The sequence below is a fragment of the Ursus maritimus genome, unplaced genomic scaffold (genome assembly GCF_017311325.1).
Source record: "Ursus maritimus isolate PB19 unplaced genomic scaffold, ASM1731132v1 scaffold_16, whole genome shotgun sequence".
Taxonomy (NCBI): domain Eukaryota; kingdom Metazoa; phylum Chordata; class Mammalia; order Carnivora; family Ursidae; genus Ursus; species Ursus maritimus.
The window spans coordinates 4489859-4512343 of record NW_024424008.1 but is presented as its reverse complement, the minus strand read 5'-3'; the positions used below and the strand labels follow the sequence as shown (position 1 = coordinate 4512343).

At 42.6% G+C, this 22485-nt stretch overlaps 1 protein-coding gene across 2 annotated transcripts in view; it reads left to right on the top strand.

The window, feature by feature from the left end:
* Positions 1–464: 464 nt before the first annotated feature.
* STK33 (serine/threonine kinase 33) overlaps positions 465–22485 on the top strand; it is a 155947-nt gene continuing 133926 nt past the window's right edge. For both annotated transcript variants that reach the window (XM_040630753.1, XM_040630752.1), the window contains exon 1: positions 465–552. The gene's annotated coding sequence lies outside the window, so the exon portion shown is untranslated. The remainder of the gene's footprint in view (positions 553–22485) is intronic.

Genomic DNA, 22485 nt, shown 5'->3' with positions numbered 1-22485 from the left:
CCGCCGCCCGAGCTCCGCCCGGGAACGGCCGCTGGGCGTCACCTCGGTGCTGGGCTGGCCCGGTCAGCAAGCGTCATTTCGTGTCGCGGGGGCCGCTGCTCTGTCCCCGAGAGGTTCCTGAGAGGACGGCTCTCGGGGCCCGCGGGCGCCTTCCCGCCCAGCCCGGCCGCCGGGCGAGGGGGCTTCGCCGCAGCCGCCGCGCCGTGTCCCCGCGCGGCCCCCGTCCGCCTCCCCGCGGCCGCCGGCCCGCCGCCGAGTTGCTCCAGGGGCGGAATTCCGCGCTCGCCGCCCCCGCCCCCCCCCGCCCCGAGGGTGCGCGCCCGTCTGCGACCCGCCGCGGGGTCCGGGCCGTTGCTGTGGCAACGCGCCGGCAAACGGGCCGCAGGGCCTCCCTCTGCGGGCTGGCCCGCCGCGCCTGCCAGTGTGTCCCGGGGCCCAGCCGTTGGGACCCCGTTTCCGCCGCGGGCCGAGGGTTGGGGTTTCGGCCCCACCTCTCACGTCGCGCGTCCTGGGACCCGACCCCCCTGGAAGTTGAAAGCGACCCGACTGTAGGTAAGTGGGATTCCGGGGAAGGGACGCGTCCTTCGAGGTGTCTTCCAGTCTCCCAGCGCCTGGCTCCTGGCCGGGCCTCGTTCTGGGGCGCGCCTCACAGCCCTGGACCTCGCCCCCGGCGCGGCGGCTGCAGTTCGAGGGCTAGCGCGGCCCGGGCGCCGCCCCTGCGGGCTGGGGGCTCGGCAGCTTAGCGCCCTACCGCCTTCCCGGCCGGCGGCCGACGTGCTTTCCCCCCCGCTTGCGGCCTGGGCGGAGCCCGGACGTCCGACTGCCGCGTGAGGCGTCGTGTCAAGCGCTGAGTCAGTCGTAGGGGTGTCTGCAGGCCGCCATGCGTTCGCCCTCGGGCCGGCAGCACCGGCTAAGACAGACCTTTTTTGTTTGACCACCCAACAGCTGCCAGAGCCCACCGGAACCAGGGTGGTCATGCCTGGGAGGAGGGCTCTGTGCGCGGAAAGACACCCAGCAGGTCTTGAACCTAACCGCCCTTGCCTGTGCGCTCCGCCAGGCCCCCGGCTTCAGGTTACAGCTGGTCTGCAGCTGTTTCACACCTTTCAATGTCTAGCCCTGTAAATCTCTAGAGTTTCTTTCTTTGTTTGTTTTTGTTGTTTCGTTTAACTACATTTATGTAGGGTCTATCACATGCTTGGCATTGAGGTTACAAAAGAAGTCGGTCCTTTTACACAATTTTTATTTTATTTAATTTACATCCAATTAATTAACATTTAGTGTATTGTTAGTTTCAGAGGTAGAGTTCAGTGATTCATCAGTCTTATATAACACCCAGTGCTCATTACATCACATGCCCTCTTTAATGCCCATCACCCAGGTATCCCATCCCTCCTCTCCTCTCCCCTCCCCTCCAGCAACCCTGTTTATTTCCTCTGGTTAAGAGTCATTTTTGGTTTGTCTCCCTCTCTGATTCCATCTTGTTTTATTTTTCTCTCTGTTCCTCTATGCTCTTCTGTTTTGTTTCTTAAATTCCACATATGTGTGAAATCATATGATAATTGTCTTTCTCTGATTAACTTACTTCGCTTAGCATAATATTCTCTAGTCCCATCCACATTGTTGCAAATGGCAAGATTTCATTTTTTGATGCCTGTGTAATATTCATATATATATATATGTATATATACACCCCACATCTTCCTTATCCATATATCTGTGGGTGGACATCTGGGCTCTTCCCACAGTTTGGCTATTGTGGACATTGCTGCTATAAACATTGGGGTGCAGGTGCCACCTTGGATCACTACATTTGTATCTTTGTGGTAAATACTTAGCAGTGCAATTGCTCTATTTTTAACTTTTTGAGGAGCCTCCATACTGTTTTCCAGAGTGACTGTACCAGTTTGCATTACCACCAGCAGTATAAGAGGGTTCCCTTTCTCCATATCCTTGCCAACATTTGTCTTTTCCTGACTTGTTAATTTTAGCCATTCTGACTGATGTGAGGGGGTATCTCTTGTGATTTTGATTTGTATTTCTCTGATGCTGAGTGATGTTGAGCATTTTTCATGTGTCTTTTGGCCATTTGTATGTCTTCTTTGGAGAAATGTCTGTTCATATCTTTTGCCCATTTCTTGACTGGATTATTCTTTGGGTGTTGAGTTTGATAAGTTCTTTATAGATTTTGGACATTAGCCCTTTATCTGATATGTCATTTCCAAATATCTTCTCCCAATCCATAGCAGAATAGCCAAAGGAAAGTTGAAAAAGAAAACTAAAGCTGGTGGCATCACAATTCTGGACTTCAAGCTCTATTACAGAGCTGTAATCATCAAGACAGCATGGTACTGGCACAAAAACAGACACAGAGATCAAGGGAACAGAATAGAGAACCCAGAAATGGACCCTCAGCTCTGTGGTCAACTAATCTTCGACAAAGCAGGAAAGAATATCCAGTGGAAAAAAGACAGTCTCTTTGACAAATGGTGTTGGGAAAATTGGACAGCCACATGGCAGAAGAATGAAACGGGACCACTTTCTTACGCCATACACAAAAATATACTTAAAATGGATGAAAGATCTCTAGTCTTTCTTTCTTTCTTTCTTTCTTTCTTTCTTTCTTTCTTTCTTTCTTTCTTTTTCTTTCTTTCTTTCTCTTTCTTTCTTTCTTTCTTTCTTTCTTTCTTTCTTTCTTTCTTTTTCTTTCTTTCTTTCTCTTTCTTTCTTTCTTTCTTTCTTTCTTTCTTTCTTTCTTTCTTTCTTTCTTCTTTTCAAAGATTTTATTTATTTACTTGACAGAGAGAGCGCACAAGTAGGGGGAGCAGCAGGCAGAAGGAGAGGGAGAAGCAGGCTCCTTGCTGAGCGGGGAGCCCGATGCAGGGCTCCATCCCAGGAACCTGAGCTCATGACCTGAGCTGAAGGCAGATGCTCAACTGACGGAGCCACGCAGGCGCCCTGATCTCTAGTGTTTCTATCTCAGTGAATCACACCATCCTCCATCTAGTTTGCAAGCCAGAAATCTTGGACTCATCCTTCATACCTGCCATTCCCTCTCCTTATATCTCTAAATCATCACAAGATTTGTTTATTTTTTCTTCAAAACAATCTCAAATCCATCTGCTTATTTCTATCCCTACCACTGTCACCCTGGACCATGCTACCATTGTCTCTTGCCGGGTCTCCTAACTGGTCCAAAGGTGTTCTTCTTGTCCTGTTAATATTCCCATCTGTTCTTTGCACTGCAGCTGGAGTCATCTTTTAAAAATTAAAATTTGATTAAGACATCTCTCTTCTCCCCCATTGCCCCCTGCTTAAAATCCGTCATGACTTCTCATTGCTCTTAGGATAAAGATACAACTCCTTAATGTGGCCTACAAATTGTGGGACCCTATATTTTAACATCCAGACCAAGATACTTTGAGAGTAAAAGACAGTGTTGTTATTTACATGGGGACTGTGCCTCAGCATTCTGGGGCAAATGGTTAGTTACCCTCCCTGTAAAACCCTGTGGTACCTTCCTCTTCTCTAGCCCCTCGTTCTCTGGGTTTTGATTACATTGGCTCTTTTCAATCCTTTGTCATCATTTTCCCTCCTACCAAGGGCCTTTGCGTGTACTCTTCTCCCTGCCAGATATGCTCTTCCCTCTTCCCTTGCTCATCCTTCACATCTTAGATCAAATCAGGAGAGCTGCCTCTGACTACTTTGTCTGGGGCAGACCCCCCTCAGGGTATAGTCTCTTCTGACACCAGTTCTCTTTCCTTGCACTTGTCATAATTGCAATTTTATTTGTCTGTGTGACTGGTACATGGCATGTAGTTAATAAGTGTTTCAATGTTTGAATTATAGACATTTCCCATGTCATTAGTTTCTGGAAATATCTCATAGTAGTTAAGAGCACAGACTGCAGAGCTAGACAGATGGATGCTTAGATTTGAATTTCAGCTCCCCCACATTCCCTTATCTGAAACCCGTGGGGCTAGTTGTCTTTTAAAGTTCAGAGCGTTTCTGATTATAGAAAGATAACATGGCATATATACTAAGTGGGGTCTGGGGCAGCGCCATGTAGTCAAACACATTGATTTTTCTTTTGTGAGATGATGTCACTGTAAGTGGGATAGAGGCTATACAAAGTTTTGCGTTGGTTCAGGTCAAGTTTTGCCAACAACGTTTGCTACAAATTGATGCAAACACTTTTTGGATTTTAGGATTTCAGGTAAGGGCATGTGAGTCTGTCCCAGCATAACCTTGAGGCAATCACTTAATTTCCCTGTGCCACAGGTTCCTCGACTGTGAAACGGAGAGCATTACAGCACCGACCTACCTCACAGGTTCCATTTGTGTCATGAGGAGTAAATATGTTAATACAGCTTGACCCTTGAACAACAGGGAGTTTAGGGGCACCGATGCCCCACGTAGTCGGAAATCCATGTATAGCTTTTGACTCCCCTAAACTTAACTACTCATAGCCTGCAGTTGACCGGAAGCCTGATCGGTGACATAAACAACTGATTAATTGATGTATGACGTAGTGTATTCCTACAATTAAGCAAGCTGGAGAAAAGAAAATGTTATTAATAGAATCATAAGGAGAGAAAATACATTTATAGTACCATACTGTATTTATTGGGAAAAATCCACACGTAAGTGGACCTGTGCAGTTCACACCTGTGTTGTCCAAGGGTCAACTGTACAAGTTAACTGCTTAGAACAGTGAATGGCCTCTAGTCAGTGCTATAGCAGGGTCAACTCTCACTGTACCATTTTTATTGACTTCATTATAATCCACATTGTGCACGAACCTTGATTGATTGATTGATTGATGACAATTTACTTACTGTTGCATATTTTTATTTCCAGGACAAAAATGAAGAGAAAAAATCTTTATACTTAAGTCTTTTGACTAGATTTTTGATAACTGAAGATCAGTTCCTAAAAATGCAATTAGGGTCAAAGTGCAGGATCGCTGTGACTGCTCTTGAAACAAATGGCCGCCTTCAGAGAGATTATACCTGCTTGCCACCCGCCATCAGTTTTATGACAACAGCATTAGCATTATTATTTTTAAAAATCTTGGCTAATTTCACAGAAAAAAACAACACCTCCTTATTTTAACTCACATCTTTCATTATTGATGTTTTTAAGCATTAAAAAAAATCTCGTTGTTGGCTATCAGATATTTCTTTTCTGTGGATCACCTGCACGAACTCAATGATGGCTTTCATCTTGGAGTCTCAGTTTTTTTAAATCAGTTGTTTGTTTGATTTCTGCCTTCCAGCCCAGGCAGGAATCAGTACGCTGGGGCTTCGGCTGGAATTTGTGGGATAGGTATCCCTGGAGCCTGGGGCGAGTTGTTACTTGCCCGCAAGCTACGGAGCAACGTGGAAAGCTGTATTTCAAGAGGCTAGGTCCCTGGGGAAAATCTGAAATCAGGACCAGGCCAACTGTGTATTTATCTGAGTTTTCGGTCTAACAGGACTTGGAAGAAAGAGGGCAGGAGCTAGGAGGCAAATGGCCAAGGCAGAAGAAGGAGGCAGAGTGGTTCTGAAAACTGGGAGGGAGAAGCTGTAACCTCCTATTCATAGGGACCGTGCAATTTCTTGTGAGGCTGAGGACGGCAATGCTGGGGGTACTGTCTTGGCCAGACACTGATTTGTGTGGACTCTTGATAGAGTAAGGATATTAACCCTTGCTTGTCCTATGGCGGCATCCTCCAATAATCGCCATTTCATTTCATTGATGATAGTTTGATTTCTAGAAACAAACAATTTTCTGTTTTCTACCTATTCATCTTTGCCTTTCTGATTCACTGCTTTTATGCTTGGAAAGCCTTTCCAGGCAGAGACCAAAAAACTGTCTCCTTTTTCTTAAAAAATGCTAGTTTGTGATGTCAGCATATCAAGGAAGAGTTAATGCAAGTAAGTAAGAGAGTTGAGTAGTGTGATTTCCAATCCAAACCCATAAGATGCTGGTACAAAGGGAGATACTCATGTCATCTTCATGTCTCCTTGAAGAAGCGCCTACACTGCGCCAGGCGAGCCGAGGAAGACTTTCTCGACGGGTCTGTCACACATGGTGATCTTACAGAATCATATCCTTAGCTACTGTTAGAAGTGTCCTGAAAGGGGAAAATGTGATCTCTGAAGGTTCTTTCTACTTTCGTTCTCTGTATGATCCTACATAGTATTTCAAGCACTCACAGTTGTTAGATACCGAGAAATAATTTCTCTGTTTTAAAAGGGGCTTAAAAAAGGAAAACGTAATGCAAAATTAATTGCTGACCTTCTCGGTGCTGGTAAATTAGTATGTTTTAAGATGTATTTCAGAAAGAATTTTCCTTTCTGCTGAGCTTCAGTATGGATCAGTGAGGCAAACTGTGTTTTGCTCGGACCTGTCTTTGGGTTCCAGGATGTGAAGAGTGGACAACTTATTGTTAACCCTTATTGGTATATCTGTCCTTAGTTTATTAACTAAAATAAGTCGTAGAGTATGAGAAACTCATCACCTCACAAACTCCTGCAGTTTTTCCCACCTGAAGTTCTTTTATTTCGGAAAAGTTCATAAGGTGGGGGGCAGTGACTTTTATAATTAATCAGAATATCTTTTCTACTTAAGTGGACTAATTACCTTTCTTAATAATCTTTGATGTGTCAATTTGAGTATCAGTGAGAATGTGGTGTTACATGAGGAATATAAAGCAAAAAGAAACAGCTTTCTATTGATGAAGATAAGTTAATTTAGATATAGTTACCATTTGCCTTCATTTTTGATCTAAACTATTTGGTAAACAATATTATTAACTATGGTAAACGTTCGTTCACATATTTATTGGGTGTGTATGGCGTTCCAGGCACAGGTCTAGCAAACAGCATTACAGTTGCCCTCTTACATAGTGTGTGTACAACGTTTGCTTGTGGTTCAACATTCCTAACATGAGCTGTGCTTATTTGGAAAAATTGGCCATTTGGACTCCCAAATATTCAGGGAATCGAGGAAAAGCCTTCTAGAGAACGTTCACCCAGTCTCTGAGGCTGAGATGCTGGTGATTGCAAGCGCTGCTCTGTCACGTCGTCGTTGCCGTTGTCGTGGCCGCGGTGGCATGCCCATCCGCGGCAGCGAGCCTGCGGGGAGAGAGTGCGTTTACCACTTACCCAAGGCGGCGCGTCTGAGGCTCCGGTTCTTATACCCGAATTCTTTCAAGTCTGTTTGCTGGTAGCAGATCTAACGTAGAGGCTCTTCGGTCTGCCCTAGGGAGCTCAGCTTGCAACCGGCCTAGATATTGGGAAGAAAGCAAATATTTATCCTGGGATGTTTTTCATGGAAATCAAATTAATTTTTCCTCCCAACCTTCTTTCTGTTGGTGTTCAGTTTATGACAATAAAATTCAGTGCTTTTCATATTTGTTACTATGAAAGTAAACACCAATGTGCAGCAGTGATTTTCGAGTTAACTTAATTGCTCTTCTGTCATCCCTCTTTGATGGTACATATGTTATAATGTGTACGCTTAGCTCATTTTTATAGTTGCGCCTTTTTCATTGAGATATAATTACCATACTATAAAACTCACCCCTTTAAAGTGTACAGTCAAGTGTTTAGTATATCACTGGGGTTTGTAGCCATCACCACTGTCCAATTCCAGAATGTTTCATCACCTTAAAAGAGAAATCCCGCATCCAGTAGCAGTCACCCCCGTTCGCCCCTCCGCTGGCACCTGGCAAACACTGATCTACTTTCTGTCTCTATCGTTTGCCTATTGCATAAATGGAATCATACAATATGCGGCCTTTTGCATTTGACTTCTCTCACTTAACACAGTGGTTTTCTGAATCATTTCTGTTTTAGTATGAGTCAGTACTTCATTGCTTTTTTTTGGGCGAGAAAGAGAGAGGGCGAGTGGGGATAGGGGCAGGGGGAGAGAGAGAATCCCAAGCAGCCTCCACGCTCCATGTAGAGTCTGACATGGGGCTGGATCCCATGACCCTGAGATCATGACCGAGCCAATATTTAGAGTCGAACACTCGACCTCCTGAGCCACGCAGGCACCCCTTCCTTCCTCTTGTATGACTGAGTACCACGTTTTGTGTGTACATTCATCAGTGGATGGCCGTTGGGGTTGTTTCCTTTTTCGGCTATCATGAATAAAGCTGCTGTGAAGATTTACATACGCGTTTTTGTGTGAACCTGTGTTTTCGTTTCTCTGAAGTATATACAGCTGAATGTGAGCTCGCTCATCGTTAGTAATTCTATGTTTAACTTTTTGAAGAGTGCAAGGTGTTTTCCAAAGTGGCTGCAGCATTTTGCGTTCCCAGCCACAGTGTGCCAGGGTTCTCAGGGCTCCAGATCGCCACCCGCGCTTGTTTATTGTCTTTGATTACAGCCGTCCAGGAGGCGTGAAGAGGTACCTCGGTTTGATTCGCCTTTGCCTCGTGACTAATGTGTTGAACATCTTGCCACAAGTTTGTTGCCACTTGTATATCTTCTTTGGAGAAATATTTGTTTAAATCCTTCGTTTATTTTTTATTTAGATTGTGGAGTTGTAAAAATTCTTTGTATATTCTGGACATGAGACCCTTATCAGACAGATGTTTTACAAATATCACATTTTCTAGATTGTCTTTTTACTTTCTCGGTAGTGGCCTTTGAGGAACAAAAGTTTCTGATTTTATGAAGTCCAGTATATCAGTCTTTCCTTTGGTTGCTTGGCTTTCGATGGCATATCTAAGAAAACTATTGCCTAACTGAAGATCACAAAGATTTACCTGTATGTTTTAAGAGTTTTGTAGTTTTAGCTCTTACATTTAGGTCTTTAATCCGTTTGAGGTAATGTCTGTCTATGCGTGAGGCAGGTGTGCAAACCCCTTCTTTTGTGTGTGGATACCCAGTTGTCCCGGGTGAGCCATGTTTTGGGGAAACAATTCGGCTGATTCCTTATCTCAGTTGGATGCCACCATTCTGCACAGTGGGCATTTGAGGCAAAGGAACATCTGTACTGCTAGCTAGGAACTAGGACTTTAGTCCCACGTTTCTACGTAGGTTTGTAACTTGGTGAATTGGCTCGTAGGAGATGTAAGCTTCGGGTCTGCTTCCCTCTCTGATCTACCTTAAGGCCTCTAAGTGGACCTATGTGGCTGCCTTGTTGCCATCTTTTCTCTGAATCATAACCTGATTCCCATTTGACCTTCTGGGGAAAGGAGAAGAGTCAAGGAGAAGTTGCTTCCTCCCTTCTTTAGAAAGGCCCTAAAATTTTCCTTCTAGCCTCATGGGAGGATCAGAAAAGCCATGTGAACATTTCTACAAAGAAAAGGAGGTGATCCTCAAGGGAAGACAGATCTTGTCACCTCTTGTGCCTCCCCTTGACAGGTCCTCTCTCTGGAATTACGACCTAATTGAGCCTTGGCTGATTTCAGAACTCCTTTTCCTTGAAATGGAATGATAAGGAAGATAGCTTTGCGTTCTTCCCAGAGATTCAAGTGATATTGTGGAAAGAGCTTAGGATTGGGGTCAGGCTCACCTGAGTTCAAATTTTGGTTCTGCCTCTCGAACTTGGGTTTTTTTAATCTATAAAATGGGGTTTATAATCTCAGTTTCCCAGAATGATTATGAAAAATAAAAAAAATATCAGATGTAAAATTCTTAACAAATTTGTAGCCCCTAAGTCAATGCTAGTTTCCCTTCTCTCTTTTCCAAATTTTCTGGGAAACTTGTTTGTACAAATACAGTTTTAAAAAACTCCATAGGATCTTAGAGTTGAAAGGACGTTCATACTTACAACCATAACACTTGGTTGAATCCGTCAGAGCTCTTTTCGTGTTTATTTACTTGTTTTATTTAGCTAGTGTTGATTGCTTACCGTATTTCAGACACCTCGTTCTGTCTGTCGGAAGTCAGCGGAGGAGAGATGGCAGACGCACACCACACGAGCCTGATGCGTGCTTGTCACTTCACTCACCTCACTGCGCTCATGTGAGTCATCGTGTAGGAAACGGCGAGCCAGACGCTCCCGTGGATTCTTGGAATGCAGACGTGCCGTCTTTGAGAGCTCGTCGTCTCTAGTGGAGGGAAGTACAGCAAGAAATGCTCGATCCGGTGGGAGGTGCTGTTAGAGGCACGCGGATAGGGGCTGTGGGAGCGGGAGGAAAGCATTCCCCAGTCTGCCTGTGTGCTGGGGCGGGGGGGTCAGGGAAGGATGAGCAAAAGGGGAAGGGAGTCTGAGGCAGGAAGACAGCAGGCCCGAAGGCCCGCACATGGGAAAGAACATACTTGAAGGCAGCTGACGCTCAGGGAGATAATCAGAGACGGTAACTGGATAGGATAGGGGTGCCCAGCTTACAAAGAGCCTGTTATGCTGGGCTGAGATTTGAGGTCCGTTTTGATGGAGAAAACTGAAGCACAATTTGTAGTTAAGAATTAACATCTGTCTTGGCTTTGTTCTTATTCTAAGCCTAGCTTTTTTTTTTTTTTTTTTTTTTTTTAAATCTTTGTCTTTTGACTTTGGCATTTTCCCCAAGCATCTGCTATTTTAGGCCTTTGCCTTGGTGATTCTCTTCATATAACATATGGCCACTTTGATATCGTCCTGAGTTACTAGCCTGTCGACTTCGGGGTTCTAGCTCATGGGGAGCTCCCTCTGTGTCAATATGCTTTCTCTGGAAGAATCGATCTCCAGACTCAGTCAGTAATGGGAAAGACCACCATGTTGGCTGAGACCTGGTAGAGGGAGGGCTGTGGGAGGAGGGCCAGCTACGTGGGGAAGACCCTGAACTAGAGGTACTGCCAGCTGACGCTTCTGATGTGGCAGAGCTGTGGCCTGTCTCCTCTCTTCTCCCATAGTCCCTCACGGACTGACTCTGCTCCAGGGCTCTGGCTCTCGCGCCTCTCTTGCTTTGCCTTATTCAGAGTAACTGAGGGATTGAGGAGTGGTCTGGAAGCTCAGGAATCCTCGCCTTGTTAGTGGCAGCCATCCTCCACGCATCCAGTCACTTATCCCCTCGGGACACCGTCTAAGCTGGCTTTTGCGACGTGAAAGAACACGTCCGAATTTCCAGAGGTCACTTATGTAGGGCTTTGTTCAGAGATCCTCCCAACAGTAGAAATCGTTGAAGAAACTGGCCTTGGAAAGATTGGTTAGGGGTGGAAGGGAACGGGGAGGGTATGCCGACTGTTTTCAGATATCTGAAAGGTTGTTGAAGTACGGTGGACAAGGTGGCAGATTTTGGTCTGAAATTCTGGCCTTACCTCTCACTAGCTTTGTTTTTTTAATCTAAATTCTTTTAAGCCTGAAATAATTCTGCGATTTAATAAATGTAGCAGGCAGGGCCTCTACCGATTAGATCTGGATTCTTGAGGCAGATTGAGTGGCGGCATTTTAGCATTTTGAGCTCAGCCACTAGTGAATTGAAGTTGTAATAGCTGTATTTATTATACCCAGAATTGAATGAGTTATTAATAAACCATTCCTTAGCCCCATATTATCTCTGTTTTACAGACTAATTTTTTTTCAATAGGATTTTCTTAATTGTATCAAATGTTTCATTCCTAGAATGCTTAACACGTCTGATTGGTATAATCTCCAGGGAAACTAGACGGTCTTAATTACATCTAGTGTTTTGATTTCATTTGATTCCTTAGATGAGATTAAAAGTAATTTATTTTAAAGGCTATGACTACTCTCTGTATACCTATGCTTATTGCAAATTTAGAAAGCTTTGGCCGTATTACAGTAGCATTACCAGTGTATCAGATAATTCAGGTTGTGGACTAGTATGTGGGGTAGTTAACTTCTTTCAGAACAAAAAGCTTGATGACACTGTTTTTTTCACTACCCTCCCCCCGCTTTTCTCATCACTTTCTTTGGATAGCGTTGATTTATATTTTCTGTTCATTTAGCCATTTCCGTAGTATTCGTCAAGACTTGCGGGATGCCTGGGTGGCTCAGTTGTTTCAGTGGCTGCCTTTGGCTCAGGTCATGATCCCAGGGTCCTGGGATCGAGTCCTGCATCGGGCTCCCTGTCGAGGAGCCTGCTTCTCCCTCTCTTGCTCTGCCTGCCGTTCCACCGCTTGTGCTCTGACAAATAAATAAATAAAATCTAAAAAAAAAAAAAAAAAAAAAAAAAAAAAAAAACTTGCTTCCAAGGAAGTAGAGTGTTCTTGGGGTTGACTCTTTCTGAAATATCTGTTCCCTAGTGAATAAATGTTGGCAATAATTTGTAGAGTATGATTTTTAGTTCTGGGTGCCATGTTTCGCCCAGAGGAGGGTGAAGGGTCTGGGATGGCGAAGGGTCTTTACATGATATGAAGGATACCTGAGGGTATTGGAGATACAGAAAAGATGGTTTGCCTCTAGGAAACATGACCAAGGGGACACATACTCTTTTTCTTCATATTTAGAAGACTGAGATCCATTAAAGAGGGACAAAGCATATCTGCAGGAAGGACAGACCAGGCATGACCTGTAGGAATATTTATAGGAAACCATTTTGGCTCAATATGAAGAGAAACATTCCTTCATGGGTGTCCCAGTGAAATGAGCTTTTGGGGGAAAGTAAAGAATGGGTTCCCTGTTGTTGGGAAATTTTGAACAGTGTCCATGTCAGTGTACATCAGATCTTCCATGAAAAAAAAAGTCCCATGTACCAGATGTCCTTTGGTGTTCTTTCTAATTCCTGGATTCTGTGGTTGCCTCCCCACTCCTGATACTGTAATGTGGCTACTTCTCCATTCTAGATTTTCCTTTAGTGATTTGCGTGATTGAGTTAATATTCATGAACAACCATAGCACAGAAGGCTATGATATGGCGGATAAAAACTGCCTGACATAAAATCTTTTTGTAGATAATTCTCAAAGTGGATATATACCATGTGCTCATATATACTTATACACATGTATCTGTTTTGGATAATGGAGAGTTAATATACTTTCATGGGTTTGTCTTCTGTTCCTATTGTTATATATATCATGTGCTTTAGAGACCTCTGAGTCTCATAGGAAAAAAATTTTTTTTATTTTGACATTTATTTATCAAATTGATTTTAAAGAATACAGTTCTGTTAAGTTTTCAAAATAGAGACAATGAAGAGCCTTTGTGGGAGTAGGAATTAAAAACTGATGGTTTTATTGTGATATTATTTGAGAAAGATCTATAAATAAAATAGTATAGACATTCAATTAGCGTCTTAGAAATTTAAGAATAGGAAATGAGAACACTATAGTCATTTTGGAAAATTGTGTTTTTAGACTCACTTATTAATTGGATTGTTGAGTGCAGTATTAGTGGTTTCAGAGGGCATCACAATTCATTACAATTCTGACCTGGGGTAATAGATATAGAGGTAAAATGAAATCCATTTTCCTTAAGAACTACTGGTTTTATGAAATGATTAAATCTGATTCTAAAATAAAGCATTAAGTGCAAACCACTAAGAGTTCAAAAAACACTTAACGGGTCCCATGAAAGAAGATTTAGTGCATTTAGCTTTCAAACAGTTTGCTCATTGTAGATGAAATGCCCTTAAATTGATGCAAGTTATCATGCCAATAAATTAATAAACTAGGAGAAGATACCCATCTTCTCTTTGGAATGGGATCATTCTCCAGGGACAGACGATTCTCTTTCAGACTAGACTTTCTTCTGAAGTGGTAAGGCATTAGAGAAGTCTGTTTTCTGCGTGAACTTAAGCTCAATGTGGGTGCCAGTAAAGCTTTTGGTTTGATACTGTGAAAAAGGAAGTCACCATACTGGGAGGATTTCCCCACTGAGAAAGATTTACATTTTATAGGACTTAAAGAATTCTTTAATACTTTTCATTTAAAGAGCCCAAAGCATATGACTATGTACAAATACATCTCTCTTCCATGAACTCCTGTGCAGCCCAGGCCATTTGTAGTAGAGAATATGGGGAATGTCCTTAAGTTCATTGGGGAGCAAGGGAAAGCCTCAGCAGTCTTGGAGAATGAACGGATCTTCTGACTCTGCCAATAATCTTCCAGAGGGTAGCCTCTTCTTCTAACTTCAGCCTGAGTACTGTGCAATGTAAATAGCGATATTTCATGTCAAAATCATGATTTTTCAAATATTTGGGTATCTGTTACAAATGAACAAATGAATTTATCCCTTTATGTTTGAACATTTTAGAGTCACGTTGCTAAGTGAAAATAAAAGGATTTTCTGTTGAAAATACCCAACATTTTCCCTTTAATAGCAATATATCCTTATGCACCTTTCTCAAAATATTATTAATAATATTGGCCATGGACAACCGTTTTTGAAGTGTTCCAATCACTGTGACCTTTAGACACGAAGCTGGGTGCAGAGAAGCTTTTTTTCTTTTCTTCTTCCCTTTTTGGGCTTCTCCGTTTTTACCACCTCTGTGCTTCTACACAGGATGTATAAAGAACTGCTTGGGTCATGATCTCAGGGTCCTGGGATCGAGCCCTGCATCAGGCTCTTTGCTCGGTGGGGAGTCTGCGTCTCCCTCTCCCTCTGCTGCTCCCCCTGCTTGTGCTCTCTTTCTCTCTCTCTCTGTCTCACATAAATAAAATCTTTTTTTTTCTTTGAAAAAAGAACTCTTACGGAGGTCCTTACTTATGAACTTATTCGTCGTCACGTGCCAATGGAATGAGACTGAGTAGTCGTCGCTGTTACTGATTCCTGTCAATAGCGTTTTTAAAGTGCCCTGGAGTATCTGGATGTTCCCGCTCAGCCGTCTCACCTCCCTCGGCCTGCCTTTCCTCACGTCTGCAGGACTTCTCCACCACTTCCGCTGCTGCCCTTCGGCTTATTTGTGTGAGTAGGTGGCTCTTTCCCTTCCTTTCCCTTCCTCCCTCTTTCTCCTTCTCACAAACACTGGATGCCCACTAAGTGCGCTGTGAGCGCCTGAGGGGCACAATGACGCTGGTGATAGGACCGCTGTCTTCGAGGGCCGTCCGGTGGTGGAGAGGCAGGTCGGAAGGGGATGGAGCGCGATCAAAATGGCGCGCAGCGAGGACTGGGGGTACGGGGCTGCGAGGGGCGGAGGGTAGAGGAGCGTAAGCTGGGGGGTAAGAGACGTGAACGTCGCTAGTAAGGTAGAGGAGGTGTGACTGAGCATCCATGCTTTGTTTAATCGTTGTTTAATCTGTATGAATTTTAGGCATTGATTTGAGGCATTTGCAGTTCATTGTGGTAGAACTCATAGTTGGCCTGAAGATTGAAGTGTGTATTTTATGTCCTTAAAACATCTCCTACAATAGATTTTTTTTTAATTTCCAGAGGTTTAGCATGATAAATATTATTGCTCATGATTTCTTGCTTCTGTATTACTGGAAACTTTTTCTACCTATTATTCAGAGAAGCCCATTTTGCAATTTCTTAAGGATTCTGACCTGGTCACTGGACAGTCATCATGAGATTAGATTCTGTGTCATATTGAGTGTCTTCCTCAGAGTCTGAACTTCTGTATTTATTAGTATTTCAGTTACTTAGTTTACTTTGGTTTTAAAAAATCCTTACACTTGGGGCGCCTAGGTGGCTCGGATGGTTAAGCGTCTGCCTTCGGCTCAGGTCATGATCTCCAGGTCCTGGGATGGAATCCCACATCAGGCTCCCAGCTCAGCGGGGAGTCTGCTTCTCCTTCTCCCTCTGCCTCTCCCCCTGCTTATGCTCTGTCTCTCTCTCTCTCTCAAATAAATAAATAAAACCTTTAAAAAAATAAAAAAATCCTTACACTTAATGTTGTTCATAAAATATTCATAAATCTTACAGACCTATTTGTGATAATAAGTAACTAGTTTAACAGATATTTAATAAAGCACCCACTATGTGGCAGGCATTGTGGTGAGCACTGGGATAAGAGAAAGATGGGGTCTGTACCTTCATAGAGCTTACAGCCTGATGGGGGAATACAGACAAGTAAGTGGGCAGCTGGAAAGGTGCTGTGAAGTACATGGTACTGCTTGACTCATACAAAAGGGACCTGACCCAGACTTAGGGGCCTGGAGATGTGTTTTTGAATGGAGTGGCATCTACCTTAAGACTTAAGGGTGGGTGGAAACCATCCAGGTAAAAGGTAGAGTGACAGGGCACAGTGTTTCAAGCAGAGGAAACAAAATGTGAGTGTGGGTGGACCTGAGACATAGAGGAGCTGCAAGAATGTTGACAGGAGCCTAGAGTACGAGACGGGGGGGAGCAGAGAAAAATGAGGCTAGAGACCATATTATACTTATCACGCTGGGTTTGGTGAGCCATGTTAAGGAATCGACTTTAATTCAAGGTAAGAGGGAGTGATGGATGGGGTTTAGTACGGAGATGGCCTAAATTGATATGTGTTTTAAAAAAATCATTTTGGTTGCAGTTTGGTGAATATACTGGAGAGAGCTCAAGATGAAGAGATCAGTGAATTGGACACTGGGATAGTAATTCAAGTAGGAGATATTGGAGTGGCGGAGGCGAAATAGCCACAGGCATTACATGACCAAGACTTTAAGTGAGTCGGAAGCTCAGCTTAACTGGACATTGGACTATGCTTTGAGTTTCTGTCTTGACGAAAAACTCCTGGATTTTTTAAATGTATTTTTAAGTTTTTATTTAAATTCCAGTTAGTTAACATATCATGTTATATTAGTTTCAGGTGTGCAATATAGTGATTCAACACCTGCATACAACACCCAGTGCTGATCACAAGTGCCCTCCTAATACCCATCACCTGTTTCACCCCTGCCCACCCCCACGGCATTCTGGTAACCATCAGTTTGTTCTGTGTATTCAAGAGTCTGTTTCTTGGCTTGCGTCTTTCTCTTTTATTTTTTTTCCCTTTGCTCATTTGGAAAAACTTCTGGATTTTAAACTGTTTTAGAACAAATATTTTATGACATTTAAAAAATCATGTCACTATTAAAAATACTATTAAAAATAGTAGCACATATTATAAAGTGTACCAGACATTATTCTGAGCGCTTTACATTATTAATTGATGTACACTTGACAGCAATCCTATGAGATAGCTACTGGTTTTATCTCAATTAGACAGATGATAAAACTGAGATGTAGGCTAAATAATATGCCTAAGGTCAGATGGCTAGTAAGTGTCTAAGGTGGGATTTGAACCATGCCAGTTTGGGGTCAGGGTCAGTTCTCTTAATCACTGTTCCCCATTCCTGAGAGTTTGGGGGATGAGACATGAGCCATTTTCTCCAACTCTCTGCTATTCTGTATCTGTTCTGAAGAGAAGCAGATTAATTCCAAAGGAAGTTAGAGGTAGAAGCAGGATTTATGGATTTAGACAGAGGGAGGAGAGTAGAATGACTCTCAGATTTGTGGTTTGGCCTCTTGGGTGACCGTGGGACCCTTCATGGAAACAGGAAGCCGCAGAGGCGGGAGAGCAAGTCTGGGCGAGGCTGGAGGGTGGAGGAGGAGCAAGGCGAGGTAATTACTGCCGTCATTAGAAACGTGCTGGCTTTGCGGTGCTTGTGGGTCATGCTCGTAGATATGCTCAGGGGACAGTCGTAGTACAGATCTGCTTGTTTGCTCTCACCGTAGCTGGGACTCAGAGAGAGAGAGAGAGAGAGAGAGAGAGAGCGAGAGAGCTGTGGCTGCCAGATCCAGAGCAGCTTCTGTGAACCAGGTCTTGGTTTAAATAGGCAGGAGCCTTCTAGGTGAGGGAAGCACAGTGTACCCGATGACTTCTTGCTCACAGTGGACACTTCCTGGTAAGACTGTAGGTGGAATGAGAAGATCTGAATTCTAGGCATTTTTTTTTTTCTTGTAAAGCATGTGGCCGGTGGCAAATCATTCCTCTTCTTTGGCTTTCTTTTCATTTATTTATTTGACTATTTTAAAATCATTTAAATTCATGTTTAATAGGTTGCCCTTCAACTGAAAATGTTGATCTACAAAAGAATAATTCTATCTGCTCTGCTTGCCTCATAGTCGTTGAAAATCCGAGTGTCCTTTAATGGGCCTTCTGTTTCTGAGATTCTTATTTCAGGAATTGAACTCAAATGTTTGAACATGCTTTGTAAATGGTAAAGTAAGAGAACAAATATGAATTAGTGGCACTTGGTGTTTTGTAGAGATTATGTACAGAAATCTGTAGATAGTGGCAAGTGCGCCATGGCTCCTGATTGTCTTGCTCGTGAAATTCAGACTCTTGAGCTGATTCTTTGGGGTCTGGGCCTCTCTCTGGTGGCTAGAAAATGAACAGAAATGATTGGATGTCATATTTTTTTTGGAAGAGGAACTAGCAAAATTTGCCCACTGACAATAAGAAAGAGAAAAAGAGATTGGTGATGACTGTAACTTTGCGGTTTCCAAGTCCACAGTACCATTTGAAAGAGAACATTACATAAGAATTTCCAGGAACCGTGCTAAGTGACTTATATCTTGATTTGATTTAATTCTCACAGTTAACTATCATTACTCCCATTTTATAGATGAGCAAACTGGGGCTTGCCTAAGGTCACACATTGGTAAATGGCAGAGCTGGGACGCAAGCCCAGGTCTTCTTATCCACAGAGCCTCTGTACATAGCTATCCCACTATATGTTCTTTTGGCTTTAAGTTTATTTTTTGACTAGATTATACTTATACATGGTATAATTTAAAAACAGAAGGGTATACAGTGAAAGTCTTCCTTTTCACCCTGTCTCCTGATACTCATTTGCCTAAAATGAGAGTCCTTTCAGAGATGTTCTGTATGTATACATAACTGTAAATTAAATATATAAAAATACACATATATAATACCCAAGCAGTGTATTACATACAGATAAAATTTCACTCATTTTACACAAACAGTAGTATACTACTGGCCTGCTCCTTGATTTTTTTTTCTTTTTGCCTAACAATATCTAGGAGATTTCTTCAGTTAAAAAAAAGGGCTCTTCATTTTTAAATTGCTGTATGGTACTCCACTGTACGCATATACCACCAGTCCCCTTTTGAAGAACTGTTTGCCAGTATTTCACAATTATGAACAATGTCTAATAAAGAACTTTGAATTCGAGTGATTTTGTGCACATGCGAGTCCACCGTCTGTGCTAAATGACAACCTCAGGGGTTGCTCGGACCGTGGTGAAGGGCGCTATCTGAAGAGCTACATTTTCTTACCAAGATGGAAGGTGTTTTTTATTCCAAGTATACAGGTGTGTGATAATCAACAACTATGTAGGGTTTCGGCACCAAAAACAAAAAGAACAACTGTGTAAATGCTTTCCTGTCAGCAGGGCCCCACACCAAGCACTGTAATCGTCTATACGTGAGGGCTTGTAGACTTCCAAAATGAGAAAAAACAAGGTTATGGCACAGCTGACTGACCTGGAGTGAGAGATGCCTGCATGTGAGCAGACATTTACTCAACAGAGTGCAAATTTTGTTCCTAAAGAAAAATGACTCATTACTGCTTGGAAGAACTTCCCCGGAGATGCACTGATGCGTTTGACCCTGAGTAGGGTTACCGTACGGTTCTTGCTTAGGAAAGGTGCCATATAAACATGGCTGTCATGGCTCTGTTGCCATTGAGTATATCCAGGAAATGGGCAAAAGGGAATTTTTAAGATCTATGTGTAAAGTGAAGAAAGCCAAAGCAGGCTCGTGCCTAAAGAGCTGCGGAGCCGTGAGATGGGGTGGGGTGCAGGCCGTTATGCACTTACGTCTTCGTCGCTTCTGCGCTGCCAGAATCTGGGAGGAAAATGGAGGTAAACATTAGTACACTCACATAGTACTTTGTATTCTTCTGAGTTAGCGAGTGGGCAATTACTGTTTTCAGGAGTGGTTCTAGATATTCTAACCTGAGGAGTGTAGAAAAAATAATACATGTGTCTGTCTAGATAAACAGAGCTAAGGAGAGTGGCATGGAAGAATCAAGAAACATATTTAAGATTGTTCTGCCTAGAGCACAACACATAAATAGTAAGTAATAAATGAAGTTTGTGAAAAGCCGTGTAGGCTTTTGAAATTTGGGTCACAGCTGAGTTTGATTTGCTGTCCTAATAGTCTAATTTATTAATTATGCATTCTCCGAGTATCTTTGTTGGTTTTTCTTTCTGGCTGTTTTCTGTTCCATAGTTATTAGCTCTAGAATCTATAGTAAATGGACTCAAGAATGCAGACCAAAGTCACTTTAATTAATAAAAATGTGAAATCTCTTACCTAGAAATATAGCTTCTTAGTTTATTGGTATTGTATTTGGAACATAATCATTACATGTAACAGAGTGATACTACCATATTTTAGTAGTTGTATCATATTAGCTACTAAATACTAATTTCTGATAACTCCGAACTGGATACGTTTTGGGGCTCCTGTCTGGCACTTTCTTCAAAAATGGATCTTCCCATCCCACAGCCTCTGTTCTGACACATCTGAGTTCCTGCCACTGCCAGTTTGAGGCCCCCCCTCAAAGTCTGATTACACCAAGGTTGGCTAATTGGTAGGCAGGCTTTTCAGCAGTTTATGATCTGTGTCGCTTGACTTGTTCTCATGCGTGTAACACGTGGCTGTCAGCGTCCAAGAACTTGCTTCCCGCAGGTTTCCACAGTTTGCTGAACCAGACTCTGAGGTCACACGTGCAGATCTCTGGCTCAGCCGGGCCCAGAGTGGCAATGACCTTTTTCTTGTCGAGCCGTGTTTGCATCTTCACTTCTCACTTTGTGCATTCTCTCTGCTGGAGAAGGAAGAAACAAAATAGAAATGTGAACACATTTTTAGGATGCGATCCTACGTAGAGCTCATTGCTATTTCATTCTTTTATGGGTTGTGATGTTTTAATGGAATGCTTATGTTTTATTTAGTTTGACGTCACAAATGAATCCATATATAAAAGCAACATTAAACCAACTATTTTTTTTTTTTTTTTTACAAAATTACCATGTCTCTGAGTCAGGCATTCACCTTTAAATGTTCTAGTGATGGTACTCTGATGGAGTTCACCCGTGGGTTTGGAGATGGACTGAGAGCAGTACGGATTTGGAGTTCACTTTGGTACTCTGGGGAGTTTTGCTTGAGCGAGAACTGCTGCCATCGATTGGGTCGTGGGAGCTTAGACCACAGCATCTTACGTGAGAGCTTCAGCGCCTTTGTGTGCTAGTCGGCAGGTGTCATGATTCTTATGTGACGGCTCAGAAGATAGAGGTGCGGAGGTTCGAAAGCTTGCGCGGGAGCAGGGAATGTCCAGGAGCCTGCAGGGGTGGGGATCTGAGCGCTGCTCCACCCATGGGATCATACTTCTCTGAGTCTCTCTGATCAAGTAGTTGCAGATAATGCTACGGCAGTCTGTTCTTTGTTCGTGGTCAGTTATTGTTAATCAAGGAGCGGGAGGGATCATAGTGATGTGTAAAAATAGTTGATCATTTAAAAGTTACACTGTATGGTACATCCTCCTTTGGTCGTTACTCACAAATTTGTCAAAATAGTATGGTAGAGGGCTTTTAAAAACAGGAGATCCTAGGCTTATTTAATTTCTGTTCTTTCCCCCAATATTTTTTTATACTTTAAAAGAATGTAGAGTGATAACTTATACATTCTGAAGCTCAGGAAACATTTCCATTTTAAAATTAAACGAGCATCTTTGATTTCTGGTTTCAAAAAGGTATTCCACCCTGAAAACATATTATTAACATTGTTTAAATACAAAATATGTACAGAAAAACTGATATTCTTGTTGCTTATATTTACTTAGTATATGTGACTTGCTTCCTTTTAATGCTATACATTTATTTCCTAAGTCCTACTTTGAAAATGGTGAATGTTGGAGTACATTTACAGTTAGGTCACAGTTTGAGATTACAGATGCCTCTCCTATGAAAAATGCATATTTTCTAATTTTTTTGGTTTATAAGCCTCAAAGTCTATTTTACTCTTTGATGTGGACTAGTCCTTAAATTAAACCACTGGATTAGTGCATGAAATTTGTTGAAAGCTGTTTCTTTGCATTATTCTGATGCTTTTCCTAAATAAGTATCTGGTGTTCACCCTACATTTTTAAAATAACTTTTTATTTTGAGATCACTGTAGAGTCACATGCAGTCATAAGAAATAACAGAGAGAGATCCTGTTGGACTCTTCATGCAGTTTCCCCTAGTAACATTTTACATAACTACAGTTCAATATCACAACCAAGAATTGACATAAACACAATCTGCATACCTTATGCAGGTTTCACCAGTTTTTACATATGTGTGTGTGTAGCTCCAGTCCTTCATGCCACAACCATCGCCCTCTCTCCTCACCTAACCCCTGGGCACCACTGGTCTCCTCTCCATGTCTGCGTAGTGCTATCATTCCAAGAATGTTATATACACACATCTTATTTCCCCCCTCCATTATAATGCATGGTATCTGAAAATAAGAACAACTACAAGAAAAATGGCAAAGGATTCTTAATATTTGTGCTTATTTCATCAGGTGTTCTAAGGTTTTCTTTGAAAGAAGGCAAAGTTATCACCTTAATGTTCACTAGGTAAATTATTTTCCCTGGGCATAAATTATAGTTTTCATATACTAAAATGCTGAGT